This window comes from Dasypus novemcinctus, chromosome 22 (assembly GCF_030445035.2).
Source record: "Dasypus novemcinctus isolate mDasNov1 chromosome 22, mDasNov1.1.hap2, whole genome shotgun sequence".
In the NCBI taxonomy this organism is placed as follows: domain Eukaryota; kingdom Metazoa; phylum Chordata; class Mammalia; order Cingulata; family Dasypodidae; genus Dasypus; species Dasypus novemcinctus.
This window is the reverse complement of record NC_080694.1, coordinates 14,443,812-14,469,807: the sequence shown is the minus strand read 5'-3', so window position 1 is coordinate 14,469,807 and position 25,996 is coordinate 14,443,812. Positions and strand designations below refer to the sequence as shown.

The 25,996-nt window shown below is 42.2% G+C and overlaps 1 pseudogene; it reads right to left on the bottom strand.

Moving 5' to 3' along the window:
- LOC105747543 (E3 ubiquitin-protein ligase Mdm2-like) overlaps positions 1-21,424 on the bottom strand; it is a 170,810-nt pseudogene extending 149,386 nt beyond the window's left edge.
- Positions 21,425-25,996: the final 4,572 nt, after the last annotated feature.

Genomic DNA, 25,996 nt, shown 5'->3' with positions numbered 1-25,996 from the left:
GGAGAGACACACAGACGAATGGAATCTAATTGAAAGTTCTGAAATAGAACCTCACATATATAGCCATATAATATTCGATAAAGCCACCAAACCCTCTCAACTGGGAGAGAGTGGCCTATTCAACAAATGGTGCCTGGAGAACTGGATAGCCATATGTAGAACAATGAAAGAGGATTACCATCTCACACCTTATACAAAGATCAAATCAAGATGGATCAAAGACCTAAATATAAGAGCCAAGACCATAAAAACCTTGGAAGCAGTGTAGGGAAACATCTACAGGACCTTGTAATAGGAAATGGCTTCATGAATATCACACCAAAAGCACGAGCAGCAAAAGAACTAATAGATAAATGGGACTTCCTCAAAATTAAAGCCTTCTGCACCTCAAAGGAGTTTGTTAAGAAAGTAAAAAGGGAGCCCACACAGTGGAAGAAAATATTTGGCAACCATATATCTGATAAGAAACTTATAACTTGCATATATAAAGAACTCATATATCTTGAAAATAAAAAGATAAACATTTAAAAATTTCCCATTTAAAAAATGGGAAAAAGATTTAAACAGACACTTCTCCAAAGAAGAAATACAAATGGCTAAAAAGCACATGAAAAAATGCTCCAAATCTCTAGATATCAGGGAAATGCAAATCAAAACTACAATGAGATACCATCTTACGCCCATGAGATTGGCAGCTATAAAAAAAAACAGAGGAATACAAATGCTGGAGAGGATGTGAAGAAAGCGGATCACTCATCCACTGCTGGTGGGAATGCAGAAGGATCCAGCCATTCCGGAGGACAGTTTGGCGGTTTCTCAAAAAGCTAACCATAGATTTGCCATATGATTCAGCAATACCACTGCTGGGTATATACCCAGCAGAACTGAAAACAAGGACACAAACCGATATATGTACACCAATGTTCATAGCAGCATTGTTCACTATCGCCAAAAGTTGGAATCAACCCAAATGCCCATCAACAGATGAGTGGATCAATAAAATGGGGTATATACATACAATGGAATACTACATGGTTGTAAGAACAAATACACTACAAACACACGTGATAACATGGATGAATCTTGAGAACCTTATGTTGAGTGAAGTAACCCAGGCATTGAAGGACAAATACTACATGACCTCAATGATATGAAATAAACAAGCTGCCTTAGAGAGCTAGAGACTGAACGAAGGGCTTACAAGAAATTGCGGGGTGGAGGAAGGATGTGAGCCGACGTCTGCAGGGGTGGAATTTATGATGAGCTGGCGGTAAGTATGAACACAAAGAAGAGATAAAATGGGGGCAAGGGGTTGCCTTTGGGTGGGGCTTTGCAGGTTTGAGGGGGGCTGGGGATGGGCGGATGGGTAATATTGCCCAAAAAGTGGGGGGAGGGAGGGGTAGCATACGAACAAAGGAGAGTGTCAGGTGTTGGTTGAGAGTAAAATGCTGAGAAAATCATATCAAAATATAATTAAGAGGGTACCTGTTTAGGATGCTCGGAAGGGATGGTCGATGTGGGATGGGCTCCTGGGGAATGTCTGAATGCTCATTTTGCCAGAGTGGGTGATACCATTGGGTAGAGACCCAAGTAGTGAGAGTGGGGGTGGACTCACATCCTGGGGAGGACTAATGCCATCAAATAGAGGGATCTGTATCTCTCAAGAGAAAGGGTGACTCCCAGGGCATTGGGGCAGCTGAGCAATTTAGGACCTGAACACTGTTGCAAGTATCTCTGGACGTGGCTCCTCGGGAAACGGAGGTTGGCTGTCACTGTGGGCACCAAGGGGATGGGAAAACGGATATTAAATGTGTGTATCCAAGGTAAATGTGGGGTAAGAGAGGAGTTTTGTGAGAGTACACAAGGATGGATATAAAATATGTAATATTACATCATAAACATATAGGGGACGACAGAATGATAATGTAAACCATAATGTAAAACATAGGATAACTAAAAATGTTAGAAAACTGCATGTCCTAAAGTATGCACCACAATGTAAGCACAGATGTCACCTGGCTTGAAAGCTATTGTCTCAGACTCTGTACATCACTTTAAGTAAATATGTTGTGAATAGGCTGTTAGAGTATCGCTGTGGAAGGGAAAAGGTTTTGTGGTGGATGTGTGGGAGTGCTGTATATTGCATACATGAATTGCTGTGGTCTAGGGCTCTTGTGAAGAGAAGTTCAATAATTAGGAAAAAAAAAAAGGAAAAGAAAAAGATAGGATGTAGAATTTTTCCAAGTCAACACGTATTCTATATCTAACCTTTAAGCCCATCTCTATATCCCATTTTGCTAGTAAGAGATCCTGACATGATATTGGGGCTTCAATATTCAGGAAGTTCTGGATCCCAGAGTGGTCCAACAATGGCAGTGGAGTAATACTGGTATAGGATACTATTGACAGGGGATATATGGCTGACAGGGAGCTATACAGGGCTTATGTCCAGGGTGCATGGTAATGTTTGGATATACTCATAGTGGCAACAATTAAAAACTAAAGCTGGGGGGGTACTGGGTCCCTGGCCGGTGGTGCTGTGCCATGGCCCTAGGGGAGCAGCGGCAGTCCCCCAAGTGCAGCGGCAAGGACCGAGAAGGAATGAGGGTCCAACAGTGAGCCCCTGATACCAATGACAATGCTTGTGAGCCTATATGCCTGAAATAAGAACAAGGCCTAGAGCAGCACTGTGCCTGGGAATTTCCTCCTGACAGCCTTCATGTTACTCAAATGTGGCCAGTCTCGAAGCCTAACTCAGCATCTAAATGCAATGCCTTCCCCCCAGCATGGGACATGACACCTGGGGATGAGCCTCCCTGGCACCGAGGGATCACTATCAACTAACAACTGATAATGCAACTGGAAAATGACTTTGAATTGAAGGTTTGATGCGGATCAGTAGAATATCCCTGTCTACATAGAATAATATGACTTTAAAATGCTGTTTGATCTAATGTAAGGGGGAAATAGAAAGGAGAAATGAGTTTATATGGCTATGAGTGTCTAAAATAAAAAAGTCTGGAGGCTGTCAGAAGGATTGCCCTTATGCACAACTGAGCAGAGTCTAAGAGACAGATAAAGTAGATACAATCCCAGGTATTGGTTCCTTTGAGGGCTAAAGGGACCCACGGGTTCTATGGTCATGGCAGATAGGGTTCACTCCCATGTCAGATGGCCCTTCTTTGGAGCTGGTGTTTCTGCGTGATGAAACTGGACCCAGAGGGGATCTCTTTTCATAAGACTATCATGCTACTTTACTGGAATTGTAGTTGGTATTGGGGTTTAAGATATATTTAGGGGATTGAATCTTTTTACTGACAATATGATAACCAGGCCCTGAGCCTCAACAGACTCCAGCACCTATAATCTGATTTATTGGACTCACCTCACTCAGCTAAGATGGAGTTGAAGAAGGACAACCACCACACCATGGAGCCTAGAGTGCCTACAACTGAAAGCAGGAGGATTGCATCCAGTAACCATTTGGAATCTGAGCCTCCTCTTGACATAGAGGTGCAACGGACACAACCAATCCAAGGACCTCAGAGAAAAGGTGGCATTGGAGTGGGAAAAGTGGACATGGTGGCTGATGGGTATGGGGAATGGCAGGAAGAGATGAGATGTGGAGGTGCCTTTGGGACTTGGAGTTGCCCTGGATGGTGCTTTAGGGGCAATCACCGGACATTGTTAATCCTCCCAGGGCTCACTGGATGGAATGGGGGAGAGTGTGGGCCATGATGTGGACCAATGACCATGAGGTGCAGAGATACCCAGAGATGTACTTACCAAATGCAATGGATGTGTCATGATGATGGGAGTGAGTGTTGCTGGGGGGGAAGGGGTACGGCGGGGGTGGTGGGGTCAAATGGGACCTCATATTTTTTTAATGTAATATTTTTACAAAATCAATAAAAAAATACACTCTGGTTATAACATTAATGAAATTTACCATTATAAAATTTGTATAATTAATAAAACAAAGTTCATATAGCTTCTGTGTGCTGTCTTGATTAAACATCAGAACGTGGGATGTGTTTATCAATAATATACAACTTAATCCATTTTACTTACTAGAAAGGCCTATGTTTCCTGAACATAATTCATCATGTTGTGGCCTTTATTTATTTATCATATTTCTGTATGTCTGCATTTCTTAAAAGGTATTCTGGAAGAAGTCTATCAGGCACATGAAAAATGTTTCCACAGGAACTACATATTTGTCCTGTATTTATGTCCATAATTTCAGGGAACCACCTGCCCTATTTATCCCTGTTTACCCAGCATCAAGAGTAGTTCCTGATAGGAGCAAGGACCCATAAATATTTGTTAAGTAAATGACAGGAATCATTTTTTTAAGTGTGCAATACTTTCACTCATCTTTCTGAATGCATTCATTTCCTTTTTCTAAAATATGTATAACAGGTTTATTGAGGTATGATTCACATACTGTTGTAGATGGAATTATCTTCCCCAGAAAAACAAAACCACATTCCTAATACCAGTCCTGTTGGCATGAACCTATTGTAAACAGCACCTTTTGAAGATGTTATTTTTTTTTATCAAGGTGTGGCCAACTGAATCAGGATGGTTCTTAATCCTATTTTTGAAGACGTTATAAATACAAATTCATGGGGAGAAGCTGGAAGTCAGCAGGAACACCCAGATATGAAAAGACAGGATATACCCTTGGGCTTGGAAAGCCAAGGAACCCAAGAATTTTCAGATTGCCAGCCAGCCAGAATGCTACACTCTCAGAGGAGGCAAGCCTTCTAGACTCTGAAATCCTCAGCCAGTAAATCCCTGTTGTTAAGCCAACCTATTGTGTGGTATTTGTCACAGCAGCTGTGAAAACTAAGACACATATCATACAATTAATTTAAATTGTAAAATTCATTTTTAATACAGTCACAGAGGTGTGATAATGGTATCACTGTCAATTTTAGAACATTCTCATCACTAAAACTCTATAAATTAGCAGTCCCTCCCCATTTCTCTCCAAGTCCCCTGGTCCTATGTAAACTTTAGTGCTTTCTATCCCCATAACTATACCTCTTTTGGACAATTCATATGAATAAAATAATACAACATGAGGTATTTGGTAGAAAATATTATAGAATTATAGGGCATGAGTTGAATGGTTTTAAGAGAGCTCTTACAAGGCAGAGGAGTGTGTGGATGTGGGCAGAAATTATTCAGATTGGGGAATGTAGCAAGGACACTTTCTTGAAGAGAGTCTTGAGGGGCAAGCTCTTTGTCTTGACTCTTAAGCCATTTAGATATTTCCCAGTTTTAATTTCCAAGAGCAAGTATTCATGGAGCATCCATTTACACACTTTGGCTTGGTCTCAGTATTGTTTAACATAAGAGAATTATCTTGGCTTTAGTTATCAAGCCCTTTAATTTTTTTCCAACAAGATATCATTTTTATTTGTGTTATCTATATTAATTAGTGTCTCCTCATAATATTTGACAAGGATGTGTTGTTTCTAATTTTAAAACAAATGCTTCCAGTAATTCCCTATTATACTCTTGGATTTATTTAAGGGTGTTTATAATTAGTGAGTTTTCTTTTCTATTATACTTTTTACCTTTATTTTTATTACATATTTATTTTTATTACTACATGCATATTGTTATTTGGAATATTCAATTAAATATTCACTATGGATTGCATCCTTTACTATTATAAAGTATACATCATTATTTCTTGGCTTTTTTTTTTGTCTTTTGTCTTTTCCTTTTTGTATTGCCCTATAGTCATCTTTTGGGAGCACCCCCTCCAACTCTAAGTTGACATGGTTTAAGTCAGTTTATTCCACATGTGGCTCCAGGGTGGTGATACCTTCCAAGGGTGACTGGTCAAAGTATGAGTAACTGCAACAGGGATACAAATAGAAACAAAACCATAAAAGTGAGCAAGAGCACAGGGGAATTTGATCAAAGAGAAATAGACTCTCCAATCTTTTTTTGCTAAACTGGAAATTGATGCTCCTAGAACCAATGATGTTGGGTACATCCTGCCTTAGAAAGAAACCAATATAGATGTAAGCTTCAGAGAGAAGTAGATAGATCCTTACAACATTTCTGAGGAACTAGATCAAGTCATAACTTCAGTTATCAGTACGTTTTGACATTTAATCAATGTGATCCAATAATTACACTGCTTTGGGGTTGATTTGTGTTATTTACCACTAAAATTACCCGTTCCAATACAAGAAGCAGTTTTTCTAGGGTCCTATTTCCCCCCTCAGTGTCAAAGATGTCTTCCACAGAACACATATCATTTTAAAATTCATTGAAAGTCTTTGGTTAACTTCCAGAATTCTAAAAATGTTGACTCTGACAACTTTTGCTGGGCTTTTTTTTTTTGTCTTTTATGGTGGGGTAAATCAGGGGCTCTTAATCCACCATTTTGCTGATACCCTATACAAGATTGTTTAACATAGCATTGTTTATAATACAAAAAAGAAGAAACATACAAATGCTAGTCAACTCATTTAACAACATATGAAGCCTTTAATAATAATCATATGTGGAAATATTTGTGATATTTTTATGACTCAAGATTTAAGAAAATAACTTAAGCATCATTTATTGTTCACTTTCACATGTCAAACATGTGATACATGCTTTGCATGCATAATTCCATTTTATTTTCACAACAATGCCATGAGGAAGTTATTAAGATATCCATTTCACTGGTGATGAGACTGAAGCTTAAGGTTAAGTAGCTTTTCCAAGGTCAGAAAGGGAGCTAATGTCAGATCAAGTATCCAAACTGAGGTATGTATGACTCTAACAATGTCTCAATGACTAAAACCCTAAACCTCTAGATTTCCCCACTCCTTTCTTCCATGCAGCCCTAGAGGCTCTTGCATTTTCCTCAGAAGGTAGATATATCTATTTATCATAACTATTTAACTGTTAGACTTCCCATTAAAACATGGGCTTCCTAAAGAGATGAGCTACCTTGATCATTACAGTGTCTCTCAGATCAAGCACTCAACATGAATATAATAATTATTTTTGAGTTATCAACATCAAATAAGTAAATGAGTTAATGGGCATATAAAATTTTTATTAGTTTTGTGGTTGGTAGCATCATCAAAATTGTATTCAATGATAAAATGCACTACTGGCAGATGAGAGGAAAAAGCATTTGAATTGTCTGCATGGTATTATTAGCATGAAACATTCTTCAGGATTCCTAATAAAATAGAAGATAGTAGGTGCTGCTTTAGCTAAGGAAGTCTTAAGAAAGACTATTTGAGAGACAGATATACATTATAATAAGTGAGGTTTAGGGTGCAAACTATAAGGTGAGTTAATATTTAAGAGATAGAAAATGCCTCTCTGGTGAAAAGGTGATGTTTAAATTGTGACCTAAATATAAATTGCCAGGGCAGCAAAAGAGAAAATTACCAACTGAGACAATAGCACATACAGTCCTACTGGGGTATGAAAAAATGTAATAAACTTGTACAAAAAAGAGAGGAATATAAGAGGTGGAAAAGAAAACTGACGTCTGAGGAGTAAGAAATGGCTCCCAAGGTTATATGGGATCTTTATGTTATTTTAAATATTTTGGATTTGCTTATATAGACAGTGGAGGTCACTGAATGGGTTTAAACAGATAATTAACATTCCTAGAATTACATTTTTAAAAGAGCAACCTGGCTGCCCTGATCCTGTAGAAATAAAAGAGATTGCAATAGGATACTAAGAATAAGTGTACACAAAAAAACTAGATAATGTAGATGAGATGGAAAAATTCCTAGAAACACACAACCTACAATGACCCTAGAAGAAATAGAGTACCTCAATAAACCACAAGTGAAGAGATTGAAACAGGCATCAAAAACCTCCCAAAGTTGGGACCAGATGGCTTCATAGGAGAATTCTACCAATCATACAATCTAAAACCAATCTTTCACAAGCTCTTCCAAAAAAATTGAACAGGAAATAATACTACCAAAGTAGTTCTATGAAGCCAACATCTCTCTAATACCAAAGCCACATAAAGGTACTACAAGAAAAGAAATTTACAGACAAATATCTTTAATGAATATAGATGCAAAATACTTACAAACAGAATCCAAAGGCACATTAAAATAATTATACACTATGATCAAGTAGGTTTTATCCCAGGTATACAAGAGTGGTTCAATACAAGAAAATCAATTAATGTAATAAACCACAATAATAAATTGAAGAAGAAAAATCACATGACAATCTGAATTGATACATAAAAGACATTAGACAAAATGCAACATCCTTTCTTGATAAAAATATTCCACAAGACAGAAATAAGAGGAAGCATTCTCAATACGTACATATATAGAAAGACTACGGGTAGCATTGTACTCAATGATGGAAGACTGAAGACTTTCTCACTGACCAGGAGCAAGACAAGGATGCCCAGTGTCACAACTGTTAGTTAATATTGTGCTAGAAGCTCTAGCTAAAGCAATTAGTCTAGATAAAGAAATTAAAGAATCCCAAATAGAAAAGGAAGAAGTTAAACTTTCCCTATTCACTGATGATATGATCCTAGATTTTGAAAACCCTTAAAAGTCCACTACAAAGTGACTAGAATAGATGAGTTCAGCAAAGTTGTGGGAAACAATATTACTATGCAAAAATTAACAGAATTTCTATACAATACTGATGAGCAAACTGAGAAGAAAATCAGAAAAAAAATTTCTGTTACAACACCAACTAAGAGAACAAATATTGAAGAGTAAACTTAACTGAGGACATAAAGGACCTATATTCAGAAAGTTACAAAACATTGCTTAAAGATACTGAAGAAAACTTAATTGGACATTTCCATGTTCATGAACTGGAAGACTAAATATTAAGATGTAAATTCTTCCCAAACATATTTACAGATTCAATGCAATCCCAATAAAAATCCTAAGACTTGTTTGTAGAAATAGAAAAACCAACTATCAAATTTATTTGGAAGGATAAGGGGCCCTGAATAGCCAGAAATATCTTTTAAAAAAAGAATAATGAAGTTGAAAGATTCTCATTTTCCAACTTTAAAACATTTTACTTACATACAATTGTAAAAACAACATGGAGCTGGCATAAAGACAGACAGATCAACCAATGGAACCAAACTGAGAACTCAGAGATCACCCTCACATCTACAGTCAAGTGATTTTTGAAAAGGCTGTCAAGCCCTCCCAGCTGAGTCAGAACAGTCTAGTCAATAAACAGTTCTGGGAGAACTGGCTATCTGTAATCAAAAGAGAGAAAGAAGACCCCTATCACACTCCTTATAAAAAAATTAACTCAAAATGAATCATGGACCTAAATATAAAATTGATAACCATAAACTCCTAGATAAAAATGAAGGAAAATTTCTTCAAGATTTTGTGGTAGGCAACAGTTTCTTAAACCTTACAACCAAAGCATGAGCAACAAAAGAAAAAAAAAAAGACAAATGGTTCTTCTTCAAAATTAAGTAATTTTGCATCTCAAAGAACTTTGCCAAAAGGTTGAAAAAGCCATCCACTTAATGGGAGAAAATATTTGGAAATCACATATCCAATAAAGGTTTAACATCCATGATATACAAAGAGATGATAAAATTCAGTATTAGAAAGGCAAACTACCTGATTAAAAAAAGGCAAAAGACCTAAATAGACAATTATCCAAAGAAGAAACACAAATGGTGAAAAAACACATGAAAAAATGTTCAACCTCACTAGGTGTAACAGTTTGATACAGTTATGAATTCCACAAATAGATATTGGATTATGTTTGTAAACTGGTCTGTACCTAGGCATGATAAAATTATGATTAGGGCTTTGATTGGGCCATGTCAGTAGGGCATTGGCAAGGCAAAGGACAGAGGTGGAGCATTTTGATGTTGAGGTTTTTAATGTTGGAGTTTTGATGTTGGAGTTTGATGCTGAAGTCTTTTTTATTTATTAATTTTTTACACTTTTTAAATTAAAATTAATAGATCACAAAGACCATTACATTAAAAAACATAAAAAACACACAAAAAACATGAGATTCCCATATACCTCACTCTGCACCCTTCAAACAATTATTTCTCTAAATTGTATTTTTTGAAAATAAATACATCACAAAAAAGTTACATTAAAAAATATAAGAGTTTCCCATTGCCCCAATCCCCCAAAACACTTTTCCCACACCAACAACCTCCTTCTTCATTGTGGCACACTGATCACACTTGGCAAACACATTTTGGAGCATGGCTGCATCACATAGATAATAATTTACCCTGTAGTTCATACTCTACCCCAGTATATTCAGTGGGTTATGGCAGGATATAAAAAGTCCAGCATCTGACCCTGCAGTATCATTTAGGACAACTCAAAGTTGCCAAAATGACCCCACATCACATCTCTTCTAGCCTTTCCCTGCCCTCAGCAACTACTGTGACCACTTTCTGCACCTGAATACTACAATTTCTTCTATTACTAATCACAATAGTTTTATACTAGAATATTATTAAGTCCACTCTAATCCATATTTTATTCCTCCATCCTGTGACCCCTGGGATGGTGATGTCCCACTCCACCTCTAGATCAAGAGGGGGCTTAGATTCCACAGGGATGATGGATGCAATTCCTCTGCTTGCAGTTGTTGGCATTCTTAATTCCCTGGTGTGGGGGTTCACCATCCTCACCTCCCTGATAGCTGACCTGGGTAAGTCCAATGAACCGGAGAGTAGGAGTTGCAAATCAGCTGAGGCTCAGGGCCTAGACAGCACATGGGCAGTCCAGAGATTCACATCCTCAGAGTATGCACCATCCCTAGCACCAACCACATGTTCATTAAAAGTGACAAAAGAGGCATGTGTAGGAAGGTCACATCTGAGTCCAGCTCCATCACACTCAGGAGCACAAATTCCAAAGTAGGGCCCTCTGACATGGCACAGAATTCTAAATCCATCTGCCATGACCATATACCCTGTGGATCTCCATAGCCTTCAGGAGAACCAGAACCTAGGGTTGTATTCACTTTGGCTTTCTCTGGGGTTCTGCTAATGTGTTCATAAGCATGACACCTCTGATGACCTCCCGGCTCTTTTTGGAAGACTCTTAGACATTTAAACTCATTTGTCTTTGCCTTTTCCCACTTTTCTAGGTCAAAAAGCAGTTTTTAACACTTGATACAACATGTAGGCTGTGATATTCTGCTGATCAGTGTTGATCCTTTTATTCAAGGTCTCATTCTATTTGCAATACCAGTTAGTGATTGGTAGTAATCCCTCGGCACTAGGAGGCTCATCCCTGGGAGTCATGCCCATGCTGGGGGTAAGGTAATGCATTTACATGTTGAGTTTGGATTAGAGAGTGGCCACATTTGAGCAACATGGAGGCTTTGAGGAGGTAACTCTAGGCACCCAGCAGCTCTAGGCCTAGTTCATATTTCAGGCACACAGGCTCATAAACATAATCATCAGTATCAAGGGCTCATTATTGGGCCATCCTTCCTTGTTGGTCTTTGCCATTCCACTTGGGAGGTTATTGTTGTTCCATTGGGGAATGTGACAGAGATCCCCCAGGTAGGAACTCAGCAATCCCTCAATTGGAGTTTGTAACTGTAACTACTATAAAAACCCCAGAATATATCAGAACATTTTTATGTCCCCTATATATATGCCCTAGAGAACTCCCCCAACTCATGTGGCCCCCCTCAATAGCACCCAACACCAGTGTTCCTCTCCTGCCAATAGTTGAACTTCTCTGTCATCCAAACCTTCTTCAACAATGAAGTCTAATATATTGCCAAATTCAATTAATAGGAAATTTAAACATAGTGATGGGTTTAAAAGTTTAGAAATAGAATACATAATAATTTAGAAATACTAAAATAAAGTAAAAATAAATTGGTGTATTAATAAAATGAAAAATATTATAAAGCTTTGTGTCAAACATTTTGCCTTTCATCACTGTAATAGGTATTGCCCTGTATGTACAGTGGCAAGGCACTTTCTTTCATTTCTTCCTCAGTATCTACATCCTTTCTTTTTTTCCAATAATGTTTAATTTTGTCTTCAAAAAAATTTTAAATCACAGTAATTCACAAACACAAAGAGAGAACTCCCCTATATCTAACCTCAAACCCTTTTCCCCTTTTCCCAGCAATGGTCTTTTTACATGTTCATGTTTTATTTGCTGCAGCTGAGGTACAGATTTTGAAACATAGCTATCAAACATGGTTTCATTTTGTTTTAGATTATGGTTTTTATTTTAGCCTGTACAAATTTCTAAATTTTTAGCTTCCTTATATTTTACATTATAGTTTACATTTTAGCTTATAGACTTTTATACACGTTTGGTATAAGTTAACCTGTCCTATATCCATCATTGCATGATCCTGTGGAGCACTTCCATTGCCCCCCAGTTGCCATGCTTCCATCTATTCTATAGCTCTCTCTCCCTCCCCTCAGGGACAATAGTGACAATCAATTTTCACTACTTGAGGGACCAGATTTACAGATACTACAACAATGCTGAGGGCTTGGCATACTAGATTGTCCTAACTAATTGGGAGCCACAGATTCTCTTGAGACACAATTCCCTCTATTTTGGAACTTCAGGTCTCCCCAGATTGTGGGTACACTTTCACACTCATTGTATGGGTCTCCACCCAATAATATAACACACTATGACAAAACGAGCACTCACTCCCTAGAAGCTTGTCCCTGTATGAGATGCCCCCCTTAAGCATCTTAAACACATAATCCTCCCTCATTATATTTTCTAAAGAGTTTTCTCAACATTATAGCTTCAAACATATACCTGACATTTTCCCATATTCAACTGTCCCCCCCCAGACCTCCCCCAAATTCCTTGGGCCATCTGACACTTCCACCCAACTCTAGCCCCACTCAGGCCTCACCCAAAGGTATTTCCATGCCCCATCTTGTCCTTTCCCTGTTACAAATACTTACATCCAACTTATCATAGACTTTACCCATGTAAGCATCAGCTTGCAACCTTCCTCTCCCCCACAAATTCCTTTAAGCCTATCTTCCAGTCTCTAGCTCTCTGAGGCTATTTAGTTTGCTGGTTTCATATCAAAGAATTCATATAGTATTTGACCTTCAATGTCTGGCTTGCTTCACTCAACATAAGGTCCTCAAGATTAGTCCATGTTATCACATGTGCTTGTACTGTATTCCTTCTTATAGTTGAGTAGTATTCCATTGTATGTATATTCCACATTTTATTTATCCATTCATCTGCTGATGAGCTTTTGGGTTGATTCCATGTTTTGGCAATAGTGAATAATGCTGCTACGAACATTGATATGCATATATTGGTTTGTATCCTTATCTTCAGTTCTTCTGGGTATATACCCAGCAGTGGAATTGCTGGGGTATATGGAAAATCTATAGCTAACTTTCTGAGAACCACCACTCTGTCCTCCAGAATGGCTGGATCCGTCTGCATTCCCACCAGCAGTGGATGAGTGCTCCCATTCCTCCACATCCTTTCCAGCACTTGTAGTCTTCTGTTTTTTTGATAGCTGCCAGTCATATGTGAGTAAGATTGTATCTCATTGTAGCTTTGATTTAGTCACTAAGTCCCTGCTGGATTTTTTCTTTTTATCTATCAATTCTACTATCTGTTTGATTTCAGGGGTACTGTGTTCCACATGACTAATTCTTTCCTCTGCCTCTTCAAATTTACTATTATTTGCTGAGAGTGTATTTTTTTAATTCTTGGATTGTGCTGTTCATCCCCATCATTCCGTTATCTTTTTGTGCATGATTACAATTTCTTCTGTATGCTCTGCAAATGTTTCCTTAATATGCTGAATCTCTTCCTTCACTTTACTGAATTGGTCCATGATACATGTTTTGAGAGCTTTAATTATTTGTTTGGTTTTCCACTTTTCTTCCTTATTTTTTAATTTGTTCATTGGACAGGGCCATGTTTTCCTGATTAATGGTATGGTCTGTAGTTTTTTGTTGCTGTCTGGTCATCATTTTATCTTGTTGAGTTTATTCATTTATTCAGTTGATTAGCTTCTTCATCTTGGAATTTAATTGATGTAACTAGAAAATGACCTTGAATAAAAGGGTCAACTTGGACCAGCAGAATATCTCAGTCTACATACAATACCAGGAGTTAAAAATGCTTTTTGACCTGAATACAAGGGGGAAATGGAAAGGACAAATTAGTTTATATGGCTATGAGTCTCCAAAAAGATCCGGGAGGTTATCAGAGAGGTTGCCCTTATGCACACCTGAGCAGATCCCAGAGACAGATAAAGTAGATACTACCCCAGGTATTGGTTCTTCTGAGGGCTACAGAGACCCACAGGTTCTATGGTCATGGCAGATGGAGTTCAGTGCCATCTCAGTTGGCCTTACTTTGGAGTTTGTGTTTCTGTGTGATGGAGCTGGACTCAGATGTGATCTTTGTCCACAAGCCCCTCCTGTTACTTTTACCAGAACTGTAGTTGGTGCTGGGATTTAATGTATACCCAGGGGACCTGAATCTCTGGACTGACCATGTGATAGTCAAGCCCTGAGCCTCAACAGACTTGCAGGTCATACACTCTGGTTTTTTGGACTTACCGCACTCAGCTAACATGGAGGTGAAGAAGGTCAACCACCACACCAAGGAGCCAAGAGTGCCTACAACTGAAAGCAGGAGAATTGCATCCAGCATCCATGTGGAATCTAAGCCACCTCTTGATATATATGTGGAGTGGACACAATCATTCTAAGGCCCACAGGATGGAGGAATGGAGTATGGATTAGAGTGGTCTTACTGATATTCTATTCATGAACTATTGTGATTAGTAATCAAAGAAAATGTGGCATTGGTGTGGAGAAAGTGGCCATGGTGGCTGCTGGGATTAGGGAGTGAGAGGAAGAGATGTGATGTGGGGGCATTTTTGGGGGCTGGAGTTGTCCTGCGTGGTGCTGCAGGGACAGTTATCAGTCATTGTATGTCCTCCCATGGCCCACTGGGTGGACTGTGGGAGAGTGTGGGCTATGGTGTGGACCATCGACCATGAGGTGCAGTGGTGGTCAGAGATGTATTCACCAAATGCAATGAATGTCTCATGATGATGGAGGAGGTTGTTGTTATGGGGGAAGAAGTGGGATGAGGCGGGTGGGGGTTATATGGGGACCTCATATTTTTTAATGTAACATTAAAAAAAACAAATAAAGACAAAAAAATAGTTGCTGTTTTTGTGTGTGTGCTAAGCATTCTCTTTGTCACTTTGTTCTTCTTATTCTATTTCCTTGCTGTTGGCTAAGTTCCCTTGAAGGAAAATATTAGGGACAGAGAAAGTAAATAAGGTAAGAAAGTAAAATGTAATAGTAGTATTGCTAGTGAATGTTAGCAGAAGAACCATGTGAGATCTGGGAGAATGGGTATTGAACTCACATAAGCTGTGTATAGTTATAACCTAAAAAAATGGGGTACCTATAATGAGATAGTAAATTGAATATGGGGAGAAACATAGTATGAATTAAAAGGCCAGTATGGTGAGGAGAGAGGGAAAGAGAAAAGAAAGGATAGTAAAGAGTGAATAAAATAGAAAACAGTAGAGATATTAGAGATAAAATGTCAGAAATATTGGGGGCTAAACAAAGAGAGGTGGAATGTAACAAAAACAATAAAGGATAGAGGATAGAATGATGTAAAGGAAAGGGGATAGTGTTAGTAGCCAAAATCAGTACACAGAGAAGAGAGGAAACTGAAGATGAGGAAGCACAGCAAATAAGAAATGTTGCCTGCAGTACCTAATATAAAAAAAGAAAAAAGAAGAAAAAAATTTTCAAAAAGGCAAGCAAAAAAAAAAAGGAGGAAGGAAAAAAGGGCCATGGGGAGATAAAGAGGAAAGAAAAACAAGAAAACAAACCAACAAAAAAGACCGGATGAGGCCTCAGGCAAGGATTCCTCTTTGCAACTGAATAAACTGCTTAGGAATCTGACCTTCCCCCTTTCTCCCTTCCTCACTTCCCTCTCTCCTAGGGCCACAGCAAGGCTGCATGAGGGCTCCTGTAGGAAATCCAAATGGTTCCTTGGTGAACCAACTCACTTCAGAAAATAATGTCTCTTCAGGTGATATATAGCTGACAGAACATATGTCCAGGGTGCATGGTAATGATTGGATATACTCATAGTGGCAACAATTAAAACCCAGCAGGGGGGGTACTGGGTTCCTGGCCAGTGGTGCTCTGTCGTGGTCCCTAGGGGAGCAGCGATAGTCTCCCAGGTACAGCGGCAGGGACCGGGAGGGAGTGAGGGTTCAACAGTGAGCCCCTGATGCTAAGGACTATGCTTGTGAGCTGATAAACCTAAAATAAGAACAAGGCATAGAGCAACATTGTGCCTGGGAATTTCCTCCTGTCAGCCTTCATGTTACTCAAATGTGGCCAGTCTCGAAGCCAAACTCAGCATGTAAATGCAATGCCTTCCCTCCAGCGTGGGACATGACACCCGGGGATGAGCCTCCCTGGCAACGAGGGACCACTATCAAATACCAACTGATGATGCAACTGGAAAAGGACCTTATATGGAAGGTTCAATGCGGATCAGCAGAATATCCATGTCTACATAAAATAACATGACTTTAAAATGCTGTTTGACCTAAAGTAAGGGGGAAATGGAAAGGAGAAATGAGTTTATATGGCTACGAGTTTCTAAAAAAGAGTCTGGAGGCTGGCAGAAGGATTGCCTTCATGCACAACTGAGCAGAGTCAGAGAGACAGATAAAGCAGATACAACCCCCAGATATTGGTTCCTATGAAGGCTAAAGAGACCCATGAGAGTTATGGTCATGGCCGATGGGGTTTACTACCAGGGCAGATGGCCCCTCTCTGGAAATGGTGTTTATGTGTGATGAATCTGGACTCAGATGGGATCTCCCTTCATAAGACTTTCATACTAATCTGCTGGAGGTGCAGTTAACGTTGGGGTTTAAGATATAGTTAGGGGATTTGAATCTCTGGACTGATAATGTGATAGCCAGGTCCTGAGCCTCAACAGACTCCAGCACCTACAATCTGATTTATTGGACTTACCACACTCAGCTAAGATGGAGTTGAAGAAGGACAATCACCACACCATGGAGCCTAGAGTGATTACAACTGAAAATGGGAGGATGGCAGCCAGCATCCATGTGGAATCTGAGCCTCCTCTTGACATAGAGGTGCAATGGACACAACCAATCCAATGTCCACATAGAAGAGGTGGCATTGGATTGGGAAAAGTGGACATGGTGGACGATGGGTATGGGGAAGGGCAGGAAGAGATGAGAGGTGGGGGCGTATTTGGGACGTGGAGCTGCCCTGGATGGCGCCTCGGGGGTGATCACCGGACATCGTGGATCCTCACAGGGCCCACTGGATGGAATGGAGGAGAGTATGGGCCATGATGTGGACCATTGTCTATGAGGTGCAGAGGTGCCCAAAGATGTACTTACCAAATCCAATGGATGTGTCATGATGATGGGAACGAGTGTTGTTGGGGGGGGGAGGGGGGGGTGGGGGGGTGGGGTTGAATGGGACTTCACATATATATTTTTAATGTAATATTATTACAAAGTCAATAAAAAAAATAAATAAATAAAAAAAATAAAAAATAAAAAATAAAAAAAAATAAAAAAAAGAAAATAATGTCTCTTAATTTCTTGAGAGAGAGCACCCACCCCTTACCAGGAACCCTAAATATGCTATTGGAAGCCTGCATAGCACATCCTACTGTCCCTCTCCCTTAGGTGTGCTACAGGGGGGTTAGTTAATTTTTTTACTCTACTTTCTTCCAGACCAAGTTTCCTATCCCAGGGCAGTTAGGTAAATCAGGGTCTCTCAGCAGATTCACCTCTTCTCTTTTCTTAGACTCTCCCCACGTCAGCTGATATGCTCCTCCAAACTCAATAAAAGAGGGAGACCAGAAAATTGAACCTGCACTCTTTGGGCCCCTCTGAACCTCCTGCCTACACCCTCCCAATCCTGGAGTTAGTCCAGGACCAGAGAGGTAGGGCAATGCCAGATTTCTGGGAGTGCTGGGCTTGGGAAACAAAAGCCTGAGAGAATGTGGACTTGGGGTATGTAGGTCTGTAAATGTGGGTTGAGGGGTTCGGGTACCATGGGCTTGGGGTTCATGTATTTGGAGAATATGGGACTTGGGAATGCTGCCACATGACCAGCAGCTCTCCTGGGGTGCTATACCCTCAGCCCTAGGGGGAAGGGATTTACCTTCCCATGTTCAGTGTTAGAAACTCACAGTTCTACCTTGAGCAAGCACTAATTCTGCTGCAGCCTCTCCAGATCGATGTCCAGACACCCCCTGCCATGTAGGTTCCTGAAACAACCTGCTCCAGCAGAATTCTGTCACCATACAACATGTCCTTTGTAGGAGAGATGATGACAGTGTACTTACTTGGATGCCATCTTGCCCTGCCTCCTGATGCTGAAGTCTCAAGCTGGAGCCCCAGGAAGTAAACACACAGAGGAAAGAGAAGCAAGCCCCAAGCGAGAGGAACACTGAATCTAGAAAGAAGAATGCCCTGGGAAGAGAGGAACCCAGGAAGGCTGAGCCCTGGCAGACATTAGCAGCCATATTGCTCCAACACATGGAAATAGACTTTGGTGAGAGAAGTAACTTATGCTTTATGGCTTGGTGTCTGTAAGTCCTACACGAAATAAATACCCTTTATAAAAGTCAGCAGATTTCTTGTATTTTGCATCAGCACCCCTTTGGCTGACTAATACACTAGATTAGGAAAATGGACATCAAAACTACAATGAGATATTGTTTCACCCCTATTAGAATGGCCACTATTAAAAAGTTGGAAAACTAGAAGTATTGGAAAGAATGAGGCTAGATAGGAAAGCTTATTCTTTGTTAGTGGGCATGTAGAATGGTACAGCCACTCTGGAGAACTGTTTGGCATTTTCCAAGGAAGTTGAATATAGACTTGCCATGTGACCGAACAATATCACTACTAGGTATATACACAGAAGAATAGAGAGAAGTGACATGAACAGAAGTCTGCACACTGATGATCATAGTGTTATTATTCACAGGTGTCAACAATAGAAACATCCCAGGTGTCCATCAACCAATAAATGGTTAAATTGTGTAAACACACATTGGACTATTATGCAGCTGTAAGAAGAAATGAAGTCATGTAAGTGTATTTACGACATAAATGAACCTGGAGGACATTATGTTGAATGAGGTAAGCCAGACAAAAAAGGACAAATAATATATGACTGTGCTATTATGAGCTAAATATATTGAGTAATCTCATGGAGTTAATAATTAGAATATAGGTCATCAGAAACTAGAATAAGGGTAGAGAATGGAAAGCTGGAGGTTATTCTGGGCAGAATTGGTAAAAAGATAGTTTGTAAATCTTTAGAAATGAAGTGTTGAAAGCACATCATAGTGTTTTTAACTAGCATAGATAAGGGTATGACAGTGATTGAAAGGGAAAGTCTCAGGACAAGTATATTAGTAGCAGGAAAGCTAAAAAACTTAACATGGAACTGTATAACAGTGAAGCCTCATGTCAAATACAATCATGAGTAATAATGCATCTACGACTGTTTTTAAAAAATACAAATACTAATAAACAAAAGAGAAAGAAACAAAATAGCAACTATGTACAGCAGAAGCACAGAGAGATTGAGAGGTGATTATTTTGTTTGCTTATTATTATTGATTTAATGAAAATAGTTTCATACTGATTGAAGTAATGAATGCAATGCACAACTATGTGATTGTATCAAATAACATTGTGCACTTTGGATGGGCTTATGCTTTATTAAAATGTATCAATAAAATTGATTTGTTAAAAAATGTATCAAAGACATAAATATAAGAATCAAAACTGTAAATCTCCTAGAAGAAATATTAGGGAAGTATCTTCAGGGTCTTGTTTTAAGCAATGGCTTCCTAGATGTAACACCAAAAGCATGAGGGAAAAAGGAAAATTAGATGAATGGGATGTCATCAAAATTTAAAGCTTTAAGCATCAAAGAACTTCATCATGAAAAGAAAAGGATAGCCTACAGAATGGGAGAAAATATTGGGAAATGATATATCTGACAATATTCAGAATATATATATAGAAATCCTACAATTCAATAACAAAAGATAAACAACCTTATTTAAAAATTGGCAAAAGACTTGAATAGTCTTTACTCCAAAGAAGATATACAAATGACCTAAAGTACATGAAAAGATGTTAAAAATCATTAGCCATTAGGGAAACAAACCATAACCACAATGAAATACCATTTCACACACATATAGAATGACTAATATTATTTTAAAAATGGAAAATAACAAATATTGGAAAGGATTCAGAGAACTAGAACCACTTATTCATTGTTGGTAAGACTGTAAAATGGTGCAGCTGCTGTGGAAAATGGTTTTTTAGTTCTGCAGAAAACGGTTTGCCAGTTTCTCAGAAAGTTATGTACAGATTTACCATAAGACTTGACAAGCCCACTTCTAGGTATAAACCCCAAATAACTAATAGCTGGGACTCAATTGGTTATTTGCACACCAATGTTTAGAGCAGCGTTAATCGTAATTCCTAAAAGACGAAAGCAACCTGTGTCCACCAACAAATGAGTGAATAAACAAAATGTGGTATATCCATACAATGGCATATTATCTAAGAATGAAGTTCTGATACATGATACACTATGGATTGTTGCCACCTTTCTCCGCCCCTCCTCCCCTTTCAGCCCCCGCCGTCCTTCCCGCCAGTCCCGCCCTTATTGCCAACCTACAATCTGCCCTCTTCCCCATTAACTGCTTACGGCAGACCACCACAGATCTGCCTGCCTGCCTCAGCCTATCTACAACCGCCCCGTAGCCTGCCCTCCCTTCATCACACTCCTCCCTCGACCCAATCCTATATAGCCAAGTGTACTTCCGCAATAAAGCAGACCTGTTCTTGCGCTCAAGCGGTCTCCGTGGTTTTTCCTCAACCGCGCGTCCCCCATGCCTGGAGAACCGGTGCTCCTTCTTGGAGCACCCCCCGCCGGCTGTTCGGCAGGAGCAAGCCCCCCCGACTCTTGGGCCTGAGCGAGAACGAAACCCTCCCGCTCAGCTACAACTGGCGCCCAACGTGGCAGCTCCTCCCCCGGCCCCTCTCTGCTGCTGCTGCTGCTGCTGTGATCGTCCTCCTCTCCAGGTAGGGACCCCTCGCCCGGATGAGCCCCAAGGGACCCCTCACCATCGTCCCGTCCCTATCCCGTCATGGGCGCCTCTTTGTCATTGCGTCAGGCGCCGCAAGTCAGAGCCCTCACTGCCCTGCTCGATGCCAATGGAGTCCGTGTCTCCTTGCGGCAGCTCCAAAAGTACTGGGATCTCTTGCTCCCTTTTAATCCGTGGCTCGCCACCTGCCAACTCTGGAGCCCGGACACATACTCGCGACTCATAGATCGAGTCACCTCCGCCATGGAGCACGAGAAACGCACCTTCCCAGCAGGCCTCTTACCCGTTCTCGTTGCCATTCACGCTTGTCTCCTCGGTGCTCCAACCGAGGCCGTTTATGAAGCTTCTCCCAAACGGCCTCTAGACTGTGATCCCAATGAGCCCGCCGACATTGGCTCTCTGTCTAACCAACTTGCTGTCGCTCTCGAACGCGAACCTCCCCGCCCGAGTGCCCCGCAGCAGACAGAAACCACTCCTGCCGCTCCCCAATATGGTGGACTTCCGCCTTCTTCCCCCACTTCTGCCCAGATGGCACGCATCTGGCTTCTTCTTCGCCGGTGTCCTCCTCCCGCCTCTACCCGCCTCTTCCTGCCCAGTCAGCATCCGGTTCGGGCCCGGAAACTGCATGGTTGCCATCTTCCACTAAACCGGAAACGCCCCTCGCGCCATTTTGTCCGCTGCCGGATGTGGCTGCTCCACCATCTTGGCCGGCGCCCGGAAGGGTCCTGCCGCCATTTTGTTGTCGGTCGGAAGCCGCTAAGCCACCATTTTCTCACCCGTGTTCCACTTATCCCTTGCTGCCGCTGTACGGCAATAGTCCTTCACCTGCCTTGGCTGCTCCATCGGTCCCCGGTGCCACACCTTCTCAAACCCCTCAGCTGTATCCGCTGAATCTGCAGCCCATGCCACAGCGACCCCAAACTTGGCTACCCTTTACAGCGGAAGAGGTCAGAACCCTCCGCAAAGCTGTAAAGGAAGACGGAATTGGCAGCCCTTATGCGCAGCAACTACTTGAGGAGTTGGGGACTCAACTCATTCTCCCATATGACTGGATTGCACTAGCCTGCGCCATCCTGACGCCGGGTCAATTTATTGAATGGCGCGCCCATTATCAAGTGGCTGTTGACCGGCAAATCGTGGAGAATGCCCAGGCTGGCGTCCTCGATCCCTCCGATGCATATACGGGGACCAACAATTATGCAGACCCTCGTTCTTATCTCCAAATTGGCCCAGGGTTTTGGCACCGGGTACAAGTCCTCGTCCAGCGGTCTTTCTCTCTAGTCTCCACCAAGCAGCCCACCAAACTCGCGCAGCTGCTTCAAGACTCCAATGAGACTTTCCCAGCATTTGTCACCCGCGTCCTGGAAGCTTGCCAGGGGAAAATTTCTAGCGAGGATGCCCAGTTTGCGCTGGCCAAAGAACTTATCATAGACGGGTGCCTTGTGCCGTTCCAGGCTGTAGTCCTTCCCATACGTGACAAGGCTCTGCACGAATGGGTCATTGCTTGCCGTGACGTTGACCCACAAGTCAAAACACTCACCGCTGCCTTTGCCTCTGCCATGGCTGTTTCATCCGGCCCCACTTCCGTCTGCTTTCGGTGCGGCCAGCCCGGCCACTTCGTCCACGAGTGCTCCCAGCCAGGCCCAGCACCTCGTTCAGACCCGCCAATGCGACGACCAAGGGGTCCTTCTATGCCGTGTCCGCATTGTGGGAAAGGATATCACTGGGCCTGCGACTGCCGTTCCGCCCAAGGTTCCCAGCAGCCTTTAAACTCCCAGCGGGGCAGGCCTCAGCCCCACCCCCAAGAGGCCCCCAAAAGAATTCCCAAGCCATAATGTGGACAATGCTCATCACGCGCCACCAGAGGCCCTCATTAGAGCTCAAAATTGATGGGCAATGGCTCGATGGGCTCCTGGATTCCGGCGCTGAAGTCTCCTGTGTTCCCTTCGAAGTCGCTGTGTTCAATCACTGGCCCCTGGAAACTGGCCCTCAAGTCATCGGCGCCACTGGGGCCGCCACCTCCTGGAAAACATCCCAGCCTCTGCATTGGAGCGACCGAGAAGGCCACGAAGGCCAAATTCGCCCACTCATCGTTTCGTCTGTCCAAACCATCTTATGGGGGAGAGATGTCCTCAGCCAGCTAAAGGCCCGAATCACCACAGAAGCCTTCTCAGCTGCGCTGCCCCCCCCCTTCTAGAGGCCACTGCTCCCATCTCAAAACCTGACCCTATCCCTCTGGAATGGGACACAGAGGAGCCCATCTGGGTCGAGCAGTGGCCCTTGCCAGCTCACAAGCTGCAAGCTCTCTCTGCCCTCGTTGAAGAGCAGCTACAAGCAGGGCATATAGAGTCATCCACTAGTCCCTACAATTCACCAGTCTTTTTTTTTTTTTATTATTGACTTTGTAATAATATTACATTAAAAATATATATGTGAGGTCCCATTCAGCCCCACCCCCCACCCCCCCTCTCCCCCCCACAACAACACTCGTTCCCATCATCATGACACATCCATTGGATTTGGTAAGTACATCTTTGGGTACCTCTGCACCTCATAGTCAATGGTCCACATCATGGCCCATACTCTCCTCCATTCCATCCAGTGGGCCCTGTGAGGATTTACAATGTCTGGTGATTACCTCTGAAGCACCATCCAGGGCAGCTCCATGTCCCAAAGACGCCTCCACCTCTCATCTCTTCCTGTCTTTCCCCTTACCCATCGTCCACCATGTCCACTTTTCCCAATCCAATGCCACCTCTTCTATGTGGACATTGGATTGGTTGTGTCCATTGCACCTCTATGTCAAGAGGAGGCTCAGATTCCACATGGATGCTGGATGCAATCCTCCCATTTTCAGTTGTAATCACTCTAGGCTCCATGGTGTGGTGGTTGTCCTTCTTCAACTCCATCTTAGCTGAGTGTGGTAAGTCCAATAGATCAGATTGTAGGTGCTGGAGTCTGTTGAGGCTCAGGACCTGGCTATCACATTGTCAGTCCAGAGATTCAAATCCCCTAAATATATCTTAAACCCCAACATTAACTGCACCTCCAGCACATTAGCATGAAAGTCTTATGAAGGGAGATCCCATCTGAGTCCAGATTCATCACACATAAACACCATTTCCAAAGAGGACACCAGTCTTTGTCATCAGCAAAAAGAGCACTGGCAAATACCGCCTTCTCCACGATCTCCATGAGATCAACAAGCATATCAAACCAATGGGGTCACCTCAGCCAGGATGCCTGCACCCCACTGCAGTCCCCCAACATTTTCATGCAGCAACCATTGACATCAAGGACTGCTTTTTCTCTATTCCTCTTCACCCCCGGGACTGTCCACGATTCGCGTTCACAGTTCCGCGCATCAACAACCAAGGCGCAGCTCAGCGATTTCAGTGGCGAGTATTGCCTCAAGGCATGTGCAACAGCCCGACTATGTGCCAACTGTATGTCAACCATGCTGTTGAGCCGCTGCGCTCCAAGTTCAATCCGGAGCACACATACATCCTCCACTACATGGATGATCTCCTTTTAGCAGCGAGCTCCAGTGCGCTCCTCAATGATCTGCTCTCGGCAATAATAACAAACCTCTCCAGTCTCGGGCTTACTGTGCAGTCTGACAAAATAAACCTCCAGCCTCCTTTCCAATTTTTAGGCTTTCATTTTCATCGGCTTATCCAGCCCACAAGCCCAAAAATCCACCTCTCTCCGAAGATGACATTAACTGAGCTCCAACAGCTCTGCGGGCAAATCAATTGGCTTCGCTCGGCGCTTCCCATCACAACAGCGCAAATGCAGCCTCTCTTTGAGCTTTTGCAGACAAGGGACAGCCCTCCAACAGCGACCACTCGCAGCATCATCATCACTCCAGAGGCTCGAGAAGCCGTCCAACAAGTCAGCGCCGCCCTGCAACAGTGTCGCCTGGAGCGGTTCTCCCCCACCCTTCCAATCTTGGCTTTAGTTCTGCCAACGCCAATCACTCCCACAGGTCTCTTGTGGCAAGATGGCCCTCTCCTTTTTCTGCATACGTCAAAGAGCAAACTCCCGAAAATCTGCCCTTTTATAAGGGCCTGGATCACGTTGGCCACTGACTTAGTACTTCTCTCCATACAAACATATGGCATCCCGCCACACTATTGTTTGGCCTTTAGATGCCAAGGAAGTTACCTCCCTCATCATGAACAATGCCCAAATGCAGAGCCTGGTAGAGCTCTTTCGCGGCTCCTTTGACAACCACTATCCTCATCACCGATTGCTGCAGGGAATGTCTCAATTGGCGTTTTCCAACCCGTTCCGTCCATTGCCCACACGGAACCCCATCCCTTCAGCTATCACTGCCTTCACAGATGCCTCAAAAACGGCGTTTGCTGCCATCATATACACTCCTGAGAATCCTGAGCCACCGCAACTGCTGTTCGCAAATGACTTCTCTGTTCAAGTAGGTGAGCTTCTAGCCGTCGCTGCAGTCCTTAACCTCCACCCAAACCAGTCTCTCAACATCTTCACTGACAGCCTATACACTCTTCAAGTGTGCCGCAGCCTCCCGCTTGCCACTTTCTTACCGGGTGACTCAAACATTGACTGAGCGCTCGCCTTCGTACAGCGACTGCTTGAGGCGAGGCAGCAGCCTTGGTTCATTGCTCATATCAGAAGCCACTCTGGCCTACCAGGACTGCTGGCTCAAGGGAATGACCTCGCTGATGCTTCTGTGTCAAGCTGCCAGGTAAACCCAGTCCTCCTCCATAAAAGCCCTGCCGACGGGCCGCGGCTTGGAGACTTTGTTAATCAAGCCAAGC